At 35.6% G+C, this 14,289-nt stretch overlaps 1 protein-coding gene across 1 annotated transcript in view; it reads right to left on the reverse strand.

Annotated features, from left to right (window-relative positions):
* Positions 1 to 14,289, reverse strand: part of LOC121304662 (collagen and calcium-binding EGF domain-containing protein 1-like) — an 89,853-nt gene that overhangs the window by 23,909 nt on the left and 51,655 nt on the right. The gene's annotated exons all lie outside the window — the stretch shown is intronic.

Consider the following 14,289-nt stretch of genomic DNA (forward strand, 5'->3'; position numbering starts at 1 on the left):
TCTTTTGGTAGACTACAATAATTTTCAGACAGAGATAAATAAATAACAAACTTTAACAAGCTGCACAGTAGTAATAATAGCACTGCTGTGACGTGTTCCTCTGTGATAATGGAACTCCCTCATTTAAATAATGTCGCCTACTTCTGGTCTCAGGATTTATTGACTCAGGAGTTCCGTTATAACCCTGTAACACGCTACAGCAATGGCATTAACCCTTACCTATAACAATTGTATCTAAAAAAAAATTGGATATCGTTTTTTTTGTGACCACAAACAAAACATTCTTACGGGTAATGTCATACCAGATCAAACGGTTTGTAAAATGTCTGTTTAACTGATTTATCTAGAGGTTAACACTTTCAGTACTGGAGGGACCTCAAGGTCCCACTTAGCACTGTATGTTAACATTCACGTTGGAACCTCATGGGACTCGTACTGTAGGTCCCAGTCAGAGGTAGTGTATAAATATATGTAAAACATTAACACAGAATGACTCGAGAAGAAGTGCCACTAATGGTATGTTTTTGGTGAACATGATCAAGTTGAAAATATATTTCACAACACTTGAACTCCCCTATTGCCTGCATTAAGCCAATCCAGGTGCAAAGTAGGCTATATCTAAGTACGAGCTGGAACAGACTGTTTCATGAATCTCAGGTATTCTGATTACAAGCAAGCTGTTCCTTTCATCTAGAAATTGCCCTGGCCTCACATAATTTGTTTAAATACTTCCTGCTATTTCCAATTTGATCTGTTTTAAAATACACAAAGTATAAGGGTGACTTCAGTACACCCTGATGCATTTCAGATCTTGATAGCCGGATCAAGAGAAAATAATGCATTGTTCATATTCCAAGATCTAGCATCTTGGCCAATAAAAATACCATGTTTACCTCTCATCGGCTTCTGAGAACAAGAACAAACATCATAGTTTGGTTATTTGAGCAAGAAATGTTTTAATTAAAAATATTAAATCAGCCACGAAATGTTTCTTCAGTTTTGGGAATATTGCATTTCCAATGTTCTTGCCCTCAGCCAGTGTCATCTGGCTGAAGGTGTTTAAGTTACTGATCTCATACAAGTCCAGATTGTATAGTTATAAATATTATACAGTCAACATTTCCTAAAATAGAACATTGCTGGGTAAAGCAGCTAAATGCAAGTGTGAAAAACAACAGATTCTGAAATATTTGCAAAAATAATCTCCCGCAAAGTTTCATCAGAATTGGATAAACTGATCTCTAGATTAGGTACAAATGTAAGTGGTTTTGATGGTGTAACAATTCAGTCATATTCACCAACAAGTATTCAAATTTAAAGTAAAATAATCATGTCACAATTTTCCATCAGATATGAAACATTGGTGTCCTTAATTAATTTATACATTATCAACACATTTTGTAAATTGAACTGAACGACAGCTAGCAAGATCATTATTTCTGCTGAATTTCTGGTGAATACTTATGCACGCTCAATTTTTCTGTTTTTTTGTCTAATTTCTTGTTTGTTTCACAATAAAAAATATTTTGCATCTTCAAAGTGGTATGCATGTTGTGTAAATCAAATGATACAAACCCCCAAAAAATCAATTTTAATTCCAGGTTGTAAGGCAACAAAATAGGAAAAATGCCAAGGGGGGTCAATACTTTCGCAAGCCACTGAAGATGTGTGCAACAAACAATGAGAATGCCAGATGACTAGAATGCAACATAATAAAAGTAATAAATGTGCTTTTTTAAATTTGTGATTCATTGTATGCATGTTTTCTCTTCTGTTGTTGAAGAAACAACTAACATTCTTGAACAGTGTCATAAATGCTCCATGTAATGACATACTCTGCAATCTCACACACAATACACAGCTTTCAGATAAATAGGTTTCGCTTACATATTACTTGTGAAGTATACTAGTTGTATAGGGACAGAGACGCTGTGAAGTTACTCTCATGTTGTCAAAGCGCACAGCAAGGTGGTTGAAGGCCTTATCCAGTACTCAACCCACTACATTTAGCTAAAATTTAGTTTGGGAAGTAGTCTGTGACTACAATAAACAGTAGTGTTTACTGTAGACCCCTGTGCACCTTCATTAACCTCTGACCTCTATACCCATTTATATTTTTTGATCAAGTGCATTATGCACATATGGCTTAAAGTGGTTATTTAGTGCTTTTGGTCTGGTCTCAAGGTTAGACAGTAAAATAGTGAATATACAGGTTTCAAATATTTGTATACAATTAATATAATAGCTAAATGCAAAAACATCTATAGGTGGCTAAGAATGTACAATAAAGTTTGGTAAAGACTGGTTCAAAATCAAGGAACCATGTTGTGACAAACGGACAGACTGATGGATGGACAATGATCAGCACACAGTCCACATTTTTTGAATAAGAACCCTAAAAATAATGTCATTAATTCCGCAGAATGGTCAGACCTAACAATGATCGATTTGTAGCAAAGATATCCATGTTAAATTAGCCTCTAATTCATTCACTTTGACATGTTGAATGAAAAGCTAAAATTACATGTTTTGTTTCTGTAAGGTTCTGAATGTTAAGTAACATTGAGTGATGTTTCGAAGCAGTTTTCAAGATCATGAAAGAAATAGTAACATGTACAAACACACAGTATGCAATGCCCTACTATTTCACTGTGCTTCCACTACAGCACTGTTGCCTTAGTGAAAAAATGTGTTTGCATGATACATAACTGTAAAAAGTACAGAATCTACCCAGATCCTACCTAACTACCTGTTCACTGTTGCACAACACAGCAAGGACCGTGCTTAAAGCAGGTGCTATGTACTGTACTGTGGCAATGTTGCCCCGCCCCTGTGTATTTCTGTGTTGTATGTTACGGGTTGTGTGTTCGGTGAGTGGAGTACGGGATTGGAGATGGAGGTAACAATAATAAGAATAGTTAAAATATCAGCTCACTGTTTGTCTGTGTAGTCCGTTTTGTTTGTCTCTTTATTTTGGCGAAAGCGCCGTGTCCTGTGATTTGTTTGTCTTACAACCTTTTATTGACTGTCTGTTCAATTATTAAATGCTGAGCAAAAACAATCGCTCAGCTTCGCCAAACTCCACCTCTCGGTTGTTTATTTGTTGCTTCCTGGTTCTGGTCTGACGTCACCCACTACAGTCGTCTTTGTGACATGTACACATGCACTTTTTATATAATAATAATAACAACAATAAACTTTATTTTATATAGCACCCTTAAAAGCAATTGTCTCAGAGTGTGTCACAGGACAAAGATAAATACAACAAAAACAATAACACGTAGAAACAAAAACAGAAACAAGGAAAATGAATCATAAAAACATCTTTCTAAAAAATTAAGCTTTTAAGCTAGCTTTAAAAACACTCAAAGTTGCTGAATCCCTGATCTTTAATGGAATAGAGTTCCACAGTTTTGGGGCATAGCAACAGAAGGCCCTGTTGTCCATAGAGTGCAGGCGAGCAGAAGGAACACACAACAGTCTATGATCGGTGCAACGGAGGTTGTGAGTGGGTGTGTAAAAGGTTAAAAGATCTGAGCCAGCCCATGGAGAGCCTTCTAGGTAAGGAGTATGATTTTAAAATCCACTCTAATCCTAACAGTCAGCCAATGCAAGGCCTCCAACACAGGTGTAATGTGATCCCTAGAGTTACCTAGACAAAATTCTAGCAGCAGAATTTTGAACATATTGCAATTTATTTAGAATGCTACTAGAGACACAAGCAAGCAGGGCTTTACAATAAATCAATCCTAGAGAAAACAAACGCATGAACCAATTTTTCTGTCACAGATACAGAGAGCATAGGTCAAAGCCTAGCTATATTTCTTAGGTGAAAAAATGAAACCTTGACAGTATTCAACACATACAGTTCAAAGGTTAACCCAGGATCAAAAATCACACCTTTTACAACAATCATAATTCACATGGGCTTATTTGTAGCTACTGTCAAAAGGTAAGCTTATGAGTTGCTACCTAGCAACACCCGAGTCAACTACTCAACTTAGTACTGTATTATAATGTTGAACAATGATTCATCTGCATAAGGAATACACTAAGTAGAAGAGAATCTGATATACCCAAAGGATACTAGCAGCCAGTAAATATGAGGAATTATTTCTAAGAAGTGATGGAAGCTTTTACATCTGGAACAAAAGTACAAACCTGATGGGAATTTACATGCAAGAAAGACAAATGTTTTCATAGTAGAAATCTGCTATGAACCCATTGTTGGTTCTTAAAGTTTTCAGATGTTCAGTATATTATAGAAATATTGGCCAGGCTAATAAAAAGTTATGTAAAGCCTATGGATCAGACTTTGACAATATGCTTTTAATTGTTTTCATTTTTGGCAATTAGTTTAGCAAAGTGTGCAATTTACTGAACTTCTGCTCTGTCATTTTCTTTAGTTTACCTAATTTAAACCCCCCAAGACAATTAATTTGGCTGAAGTTATATTAAAGACAAATTGAGGACAATCATCTGACTGTTAATCACTTTCAACTACATCAACACATTCGCTCAGCATGTGTTTAAAAAGCCGCAGTGGCTAGTCTAGCACAGTTTAATATCAAACTGTACTTTAATCAAACTTGTATTTTAATTTGAGTTAAAGCTTTGTGAACCCATTCTGTGAAAATTATTTCAGAACAAATCAGTGTTGTGCACATTTGTTGCCATGTTTGTTAACTCCAGAACCAGACAGCCAATGTATACATTGTTAAATCAGAGAAACAAAGCTAAGCAGTGTAAACCAAGACAAACATAAATCAGCGCTCCAAATAAGCTGCTTACTGGGTGTTTTAAGCATTGAAAAAATATGTGTGATATTTAAATGTAATGCGTAATGAATAGGCATACACATTTTGCTGCACAGCTTGCATTTGCATGTTATCAAGCTTCTTGTACTTCATTGGCTCCTATAGAATGGATCATACAAATACCAGTAGAGCTAATTGTAGCCTGCCTGGGAACTGCCAGAAAAACGTGAGAAATAAGTTTGGATTTTTTATAAAAAAAATAAAGATGTTTGAATCTCGCTTGCAATGCGAGTTTGTGTTGAATAAGCGACAGGATTCTTGATTTTCAAGATTTCTCAGTGCCGCCCTAGTCCCCCTCAACCTAACTTATTAATTTCCCAACTGAATTATTGGAAGGTAAATCTATATAATAAATGCAATATTCTGTGTTTGGAGAGAGTCAGGATGCTTTATATTGCTATAGCTAGGAGAAGACTTGGTGAACGCTGTAGCTATCTACAAATCAACAGTAGCACCCTCTCAGACTATACTGTTATTAAGACAGGACTAAAGGAGGAATACGACCTAGTTTTTGTACAGTAGTTAAAATGAATATTCCAAAGTTAGCAGAGGTGTTTACTCATAAGGGCTGTATTGAGTAAATGTATACATTTTTACAATTTTCCAAAATAAGTAAAATTATACTTTACGTTCATTTTTTTGAGTAAATGTACTTTACTAACTGCCTGCTCACACCAAGTAAATTTATATTTGAGTACATTTATGTTTTTCTAAACTTACAAAGTGATTTGTCAAGATTGTTAAGAACAATTTCCAGGTAATTGAAGTTAATGGTGTAAAATTGGATTGTTGATCAGAGAAAGGCAAGGTGGCTTTGTTGCTTTGTTGTAGAGGAGGTAGAACAACAGATGACCAGACCATATACTGCTGAACACATTTTTCTTTCCAGGGTCATCTTTATGGATGCCACCAATTAACAAGTTTTGAGGCATTATTGGTTTGATAAGCAAGCCATTTATGATCTTTGTGAATTAGTTAAGGCAGATTTGGAGGATTCCATCAACAGAACACACCCAATTTACAGTTTTGACCAAAGTCACTTTGGACTAGCTTTGGTATAGCTATGGACTAGTACAGATGTCTAATGCTGCAAGGCAGGGAGTATTCCAGTCTTCAGTATGCAAGATCATTAATGATGTAACTGAAGCCTTGATAAAAAGAGTTCCTGCTTTTATCAGATTCCCACTATGAGAACAAGTAACATAAAAATGTTTATGGAAAAATGCAGTTCTAAGCCAACTGTGTATTTTACACAATGGAATAATCACTGCTGTTATTCAAAGCCCTGTATATGCCAAACTGATGGTTTACTGGAATGCACTTGCAGTATTTCTTTCTTCTTAAAATAAACCATTGGCATTCTTAAGACGTGGGATTTATAATAATCCTAGCTCGTATTTCTGCATACCTTTTTTTTCTTCCCCAAGACCACTTTGTTTGAAATGCTATTATTGTACTAAATCAAATAAATGCTTATAATTATTGCAATCTGTTATATGATTATATATATATATATATATATATAGTGCCTTGGAAAAGTATTCAGACCCCTGACCAATTCTCTCATATTACTGAATTACAAATGGTACATTGAAATTTCGTTCTGTTTGATATTTTATTTTTAAACACTGAAACTCAGTAATTGTAAGGTGATATTGGTTTTATGTTGGGAAATATTTTTATATATATATAATTTATAATATATATAAATTTAATGACTCACACTAAATACTCATTTCTTCCACAAAAACAATGCAACTGCGGACTGAATGACTTACTGTACCTACACAAAACATGCTCTGCCTACATTTACACTACTGAAAAGTTTCCATTTTCTGCAGTCAGATTAGGTTCACTTCTAACATGAACTCTGGTTAATCGAAACCAAAGTAGGAAGTAGTTAATCTTTCTATACTGTATGCATACACATTGAAGGTTCTATTCTGTTCTATTAATAATTTCACATTTTGATCCTATATCAATTAAGGAAATTACAGAACTTGGGACGGACTACTTGTAGCAGAAGCAGGCTTTTGGGGTGATGACAAAAATGTTTCATCAAACACTGGTAAAAGAATGAAGGGGGGGACACAAAGGGTTATTCAAATTCATTTTCACTTTTTGATGATATGCTCTCTTCCTAGTTTCTGATGTTAAAAACAGTTCCTACTTCAATGTCCTGGTCAAGATACTGCTGTGATGTGTAATTTACAGGTATTGCAAGATGTGTCTAAATGGTTCCACTTTTAATGCACCCATGCACAGCACAGTATGCCATGCTGGCAATTCAAGATGTGTCACTTACTCATCACTGACCTACTCTTTTCATCCTTGACATTTGAAGTATAACCTTTTTTTTAATTTCTTAAATATATATGGAAGTAAAAGTTGGGTGTAAATTGTACTAGGATTATTTACATGTATTTAAAAGTTAATAATAAGGTAGTTCAGCTAACTTTAAAACATTTCCAACACTGTGGGGGTATGCATTTTATTATCAGATGTAATAAATAAATACATAAATAAAGATTAAGCAGACCATCTTGAAACTGCTGTACTTTTTAATTTAACAATATGTTGGATTAATGTTTTTGTTTTTTATAACCCACTTGCCAAAATAAATGAGGATATGACCTGTCTGGTCACCTGCTAATTAACAAGTACACTGCCTTTTGGATTATCAACAGCTTTCAGTTCAGTGATTAGAGAGAAGAGTTTTAAACCATAAAGAAAACTTGCAATGCAGAAATTGAAACACCCTTGCGAGTCATATTGATTTAATTAACAATACAGACGGGCAGGGTCACCGAGAATCTGCCCCTCCTCTTGCACTGTGTATCTAATGCTGTAGCCTACTAGCCTATTGTTTTAAAATGAGATTACGACTAAATTATGTGTAACTGAAGGTTCTCTAGCAGTCGTCACAGTCAACACTGGTTTTGTTTGTATTTTCTTTGCTCATCTGTAATTTTTTTTTATGTAGTTGCTGATGCAGTTTTTATTTTAGCCAATGAGGTCTTCAGGCGTGCAGCAATGAGCTAGCAAACGTTACTAGGCAGTGACGTCAACTTCCTAGCAACAAGCCTCTGTTGGGAATGGATTATTTCAATGCAGCAGGTTTGTGCATTTGAAAAAAGAGAGGAACAAGACTCAAGTTGATGAAAAGCAATTACCATCCGCTGTAGAAATTAAAACGGTGTGTTTCTTTTTATACAAAAAATTAAAAAAAGCAGGTTGTGTAGAGGATTTTTCCTGGACCCTGAGGCCCCTGATAAAATGAGGGAGTGATTGTACAGTATTTGTTATTAGCCTATTTGTTTTTCTATGTGTCTCTTGGTATATCGCGGCCCTCGATATATAGTGGATTTATATTGGCCCCCAACACCCGCGATATATCGAGTGGGTGGTGTATTTGTAAAGTTGTGACCTATTACTTGCAGGGAGGAAATGCCAAGTACAGCTCAGAAAAGATCATGTGGGAGATGGTGAAGGTCTTGTCTGATGTGCCACGCCATCACATCCTGCACACTGCGCAGCAGCCATTACTTTAGCATTCTGGTATATGAGAAGACAAACGTAGCTGTGCTCAAGCAGCTCATCATTTTTGGTCGTTATCTGACTGACAGCTATGAGCTACGTTTTTCAAAAAGCCAGTTTACTTTATATATACAAAATTCAGTTTATTCGCAATAATGAGTTATCTCAATTTAACATTTTTCTACGTGAAAACCTCCCTTTGTGCATACACAACATTATGAATGGCACAGGAGATACCATCGTTCAGGCTATTAAAGTGTTCCTTACTGATTTTGGAAAAATGGAAAAATGGTTGAGCATCAGTAATGGTTGGCCAAATTAATGGGGTGATTACTTCTGCATCACTTCATAACTAAAACAGACCATCTAATAATTAAAAAAATAAAAATAATTAAGTCACATATGATTGTACAAACATTGATAGCTGCAGGGTTTCAAAATATCCAAACAAAATCGAATACATTTGTAAATATTTTTTCATCATTTGTATAAAACTGTCTAAACTTGAGTTCGTCAGGTTGCTACACAACTGAGGGCTAGGAATAGCAAGCTGGTCAATATCCCACCGTCTTGCCTTGGCTGCTGCTCAGGCAGCTACTGGAATTCCTTACCTGCTAAAGTTTAAAGATCTCCTGCGTCAACTGTATAGGTTCTATGAGTACTCCCCTGTGAACACCTCTGAGCTGAAGGAAATTCAGATTCACATTATATTAAATAACGCATTTTGTCATCTAGTCTATGCTATAAGTAATGGGTATTTTATATTAATTTTCTTTGCATAAGTGAATAATTGTAAATGCAGGGATTAAAACTAACAGATGGCTCAGTAGCCTGCAGGACAATTTTTTTTTTTGTGCTTTTTACTTTACTTGAACAGAACATTGTCAACTCCAAGGATGACTGCATCGTTAAAAGAAACCAAAGATGTGCGGTGGCAGTCCCACAATTTTGCAGTAGCTGCTCTGCGATGCACATTTGCAGCAGTGGTTATGAGCCTGGAGCGGAGGCTGCACAGAGGCATGAGGCTGCTGCACGTAGACTTGCCCTGTTTTTCAAGACATTCAAGTTCTGCACAACACTTTTCATGATGTGTGATATTCTGCCACCCCTTGCCAAGTTGTCCAGGCTTTTTCAGGTTCTATTTTTTTTACAAATATTTTTTATGCTATAAGATTTGACTAAGAATATAAATATGTAAGATATAAAAGCATATAGCATGCAAGTTAACATTCTAAAAAAAATATCCTTTAGTTTGATTATAACCTCACTTTGAGTTTCAATAAATTATGTACAATAACATTAACAGCAGTTTTGTTATATTACAACAGAAACAGGAAATTGGTCATGTGGAATTTGAGAACTTCCTGGTGCAAGCAAGCAAACTATGGCAGTGTTTACATGCAGGTTAAACCCTAGATTCTTGTGCTATTATCGTGCAAACATTATCACGCACTAATGACACTGATTCCCAATTTTACATCTACAGACCATTCCTGGACAATGTTATAAGGAATCTCCAGGATGGATTTCCTGACAACCTAATTATGTCTGCCTTCAAAATCTTCAACCATGACGAGGCAGAAGAAGATCACACCCATTTCATTTTGTTGCAAACTTTTTACCTTGATTCTGTGTACCATTTATTTATTATTGTTTATTTACCTTTTGATGAGCATGAATTTATAAAACAGCAATTTCACAGACTGGAGGATGAACATTAAAAAAAATTACATTATCTTTCCTTGAATCTGCACCTTGTATATTTTGTTCCCAGTTACTCCCTGACCGCTACAGCACAGAAATGACAGCAGAGGACATGCTCTGTGAGTACAGAGTGCTGTCCACCCTCCAGCTGATAGAGTACAACCCCTTGACCACTAATCAGGTGCTGCAGCAAGTTATGAGAGTTCACAACGAAACCATGCCACACTTGGCTAAGATGGCTGCAGCCATTGCTGTAATCCCTGTTTCAACAGCAGGCATTCATTTCACAGCAGTTTAATTAAAGAATGATAACAAATTACTCATTTTAAATGATCTACATTTTTAATCCAAGAAAAAAAAGGAAATCTAGTGTTTTGAAAGTAGAGCAGAATTCTCAACACTTAATTAAAAACAAACCATAAAAAATAGGAATTTTCATTTTACTTATTTCAGACTGTGAAAGAGGCTTCAGCACTATGAAACATGTGAAGACACCGCTGAGGAACCATCTGAAGCAGGAGACTCTGGACAACCTAACAACGATTTCCATTGAGGGAGCCAATCCAGAGCCCTTTGACTTCAATGCAGCCTGTGACAGCTGGGCCAGCATGTTAAAGAGGAGGCTATACGTCACCACCTAAATACATGAAATACTGCTTTTGCATCTTTAATCCAGTACTTTTTTCCTTATTTCATTTGAAGCATCCTTCCTGATTTGTCTATTTTGAAATGTAGACCAACTTTTTACACGTTCTGCAGTCTGGTGTGTAAGCATGTTCATGACTTGTCCTGCCTCGCCTGCAGCCGGTTGCGAGGATCTTGGTTTCTTTTGCCATGTCGCCACCACCACTCCCGCCCCCTGCTCCTCCCACCACCACGCTGTGAAAAATTCCTGGTGAGAACCCTGTGATGTGGTGAAAACTGGCACACTGTTCAAGTACACAGCTTGTGTTTTTAACAATTACAAGTCACATATGAGAAAAGGAACATTCAAATAATTTATCAGAACCATAGCCAAAAAAAAAAAAAAACTGGTATTCTCTTTTGAAAGCTGTTTCTAGTTTCCTTAATGTCTTGGCTCCTAGATCCCACAAGATAGAAAATCACCTTTTTCAATTTAAGACCATCTGGAAAACATTTTTGAAGCTGTCACCTACTATAAAACATTATGGTGCTCTCACTGGCAAAACCAGCTGTGTAGAATCAACGCTACATCTCCTGTGTTCCCAAGTTACTTTAGTAATAAAGGCACTACCACAAAGGTGAAACTTTTAGAACAATTTTTTAAAGATTTAAACATAAGAATATATATATATATATATATATATATATATATATATATATATATATATATATATATATATATATATATATATATATATAATGTATAAAAGGTTTACAGTTCCTGCCTGACTGATCTGTTATGTTGTTCTGTTTTAGTCTATCTCTGCACTACATAGTAAAGAAAACAGGCAAAATTGACAGATTATGAGAAAAACAGTAAATTGGATTTTAATACCCCATTTCATGTTTTCAGTTGTTTACTCTGAAGTGGATAATCCTCATTCTAATCCCAAGTAGCCAATCAGATGGCAAGATTTTAACAGGTGGCCCATAATCCATTCACCCTTCACAAACAAGTGTAATGTTTACCATTACAAACATACAGATAGAGTTATTTAGTTTCTTTTCTGTTATGCATCCATAAAGGTTACTTTTTAGTGAAAACTTTTCTTGGGTGGAATGTGTGGTTCAACTCTTACTTTGAAACATTTGTTTTACCTTGCAATTAAGAAGTTAAAAGGGAGCATTGTCAGTATCACCCACTGCTTGCTCACACAGTGATCTGGAATGAAATCTTCTCAAAAGGGTGAAATTGTAAAGTTCCTTTAAAGTCACTCTTTACTGACACTGTTCCAAACAATTCTCTAAACTTTGTGTTGCTTTAGTGCATGATTAAAAACACTATTTTTTTCAAGATAATTGCACATCAATTAACAAATGGCAAAGGCAAGAATAAGTCAGGTCTGAAGAATGTACAAGAGGTTCTAAGTGCTCTTTCTACAATTGCAAGGGGAGTGAGGCAATGATTCGTTATAGCAAATGATATATTGCCCCGAAGGAAAACGTGGATGTTACACACCATTTAATTAAACTGCAACTGAAGATGTTGTGGCAAGAACTATACAATTAAAAAGCATACCTTGAACAAATAAATCAGCACAGCAGAATATTTCTTTTGGCAAGATAGGAAAATAGATAATCACCAGAAACTGAAGAATGAACAAAGAAAATAACAAAGTTAAAGGAACGGAAAGAACCATCGCAGAAAAAAGAAAATACTTAATTTATTGAACACCCAGGATCAGATTGATCTGTCTGGGTAGCTATTCAGTTCATCAAGGCCTCCTAGGATTTTTTTTTTTTTAACGTTGTTTGATAAACTACTAGCTTTTTTAACGTTTGTCCATCAGAAAGACAAATGTCTGAGCCAAAGACAATGGCAGGAGGGCTTTGCCATCGGCACAGAATACATTTCTGCAATTTTAAGCAACCTTCCACAGTATAAATAGACCAGATAGTAAACTTTCAAGTTTATTGTTTAATGCATTAAACATGTACTGTAAAGAGTTAACAATACCAGGCAGCAAAATATACCTATAGTATATTTGTTTTTTTGGGAATAACTTTTGTGTAGATCAGATACAGAACTGTAACAAATGTAAAGTAATGAAACACTCGGTTTGTAGTGGGGTCATAGCTGTCTGTATCCAAGCAATATAGGGAGGCTATTAAAAAGTCTACCAGCATTTTATAGTAAAAAAGTGTTAATCAAGGGAGGATATGAAGAGGTTCTTTAATTCCTTGGTAAGTCAACACTTGGAAAACAGTGGTAAGTCTTGGTTTCCACACTGCAGAGAACATAAATTATACTAATAACAGTAATCAAGGATATAAGATATGTGACTAAACTAATGTAACTGAAACTAAAAAATGATTAATGTCTTGAATGGGTTTCCAAGCCATATTCTTGCTGCTGAGTCATTGGGATCCTTCAAGAGCTTGCTGGATGCAGTCCTGGTATATTAGCTTTTAATAATTGGACAAGCAATGATGGGCCGAACAAGCTCCTTTATGTATTAAACAGTCTTTGAACTGATCAACCATTTGACATTGCAAATCGTTTCCAAGAGTTCAATAACACCATTTGTAACCATTTGTAACACAGGTGAAACATTGTGCCCTTCTTGGCACTCTGCCTTACATACTGCTTTACAAAGATTCTTATAGTTTAACATGCTTGCAAGTGTTGGCATGCATCCCCAGTAAACTTGCATAATGAGGTCTCTGAACATCAAAGACTGGTGAGTGCACACTACAGTCTTGAAAATATTCTTAACAAATCCCTACATTAAAAGCCACTGTATGTGTTTAGATACAAGTTCTGGTACCAGACTGTAAACAGTAACTAAAAGGCACTAACATGCCTATAAAAGGATGAAAACCCCCTTTTAGTGTGAAACTCAAACAATTCTTGCTGCACCTTGCAGTTCCTTGAAAGCACCATTGCCAAACTGAGCGTAAACTAACTACACTTCATAAGCAAAAACAGAACACATGACAAGGGTCCAACTGAAAATGGTCTTGGGTCAATAAAAGAAGCATCAGATAACCAGGCTGTCTGACTCTTTTCTTTTTTTTTTACTGTTTAAAGATACTCTTTGCACTGCATGCAATCAGTTATCTTACCCTGTTGAAATCTGAGCTACCTCAGTCACATACCTGTAGTTTTATTTCCATAAGTAGCTATAGATACTACTAAACATCAAGAAAAGTACAACCACTTAATTAATACAACTTCAATATAGCACTCTGTAGCTTAACAAGCAATCACATCAAGTGTTTCTGGGAAACGATTTGAACAATTATTGTGTCAAAATGAATGCATTTTCCAAAGACCATCCAAGAACTTGGGCACGGCAAGATAGTGAAGCTGTAATAGTAAGAATATGTGTAGCTTTGCATTGTTTGTATTTCAGGAGGTGAATGTGAGATAAAGGATTTATTATCAGACAAGGAGGATCACCTTTTACCTTTGGCTTGGGTTCAAATCTAGCTTAAGACAGACCCACAGTGATTTCTGTTTGACATTTAGGGCCTCATTCAATAAACATTCTCTTCTGAGTTTCACATCATTTTCTTTTCTTTTTTGGATGGATTTCCCATGAAT

This window comes from Polyodon spathula, chromosome 2, assembly GCF_017654505.1.
Source record: "Polyodon spathula isolate WHYD16114869_AA chromosome 2, ASM1765450v1, whole genome shotgun sequence".
Lineage (NCBI taxonomy): Eukaryota > Metazoa > Chordata > Actinopteri > Acipenseriformes > Polyodontidae > Polyodon > Polyodon spathula.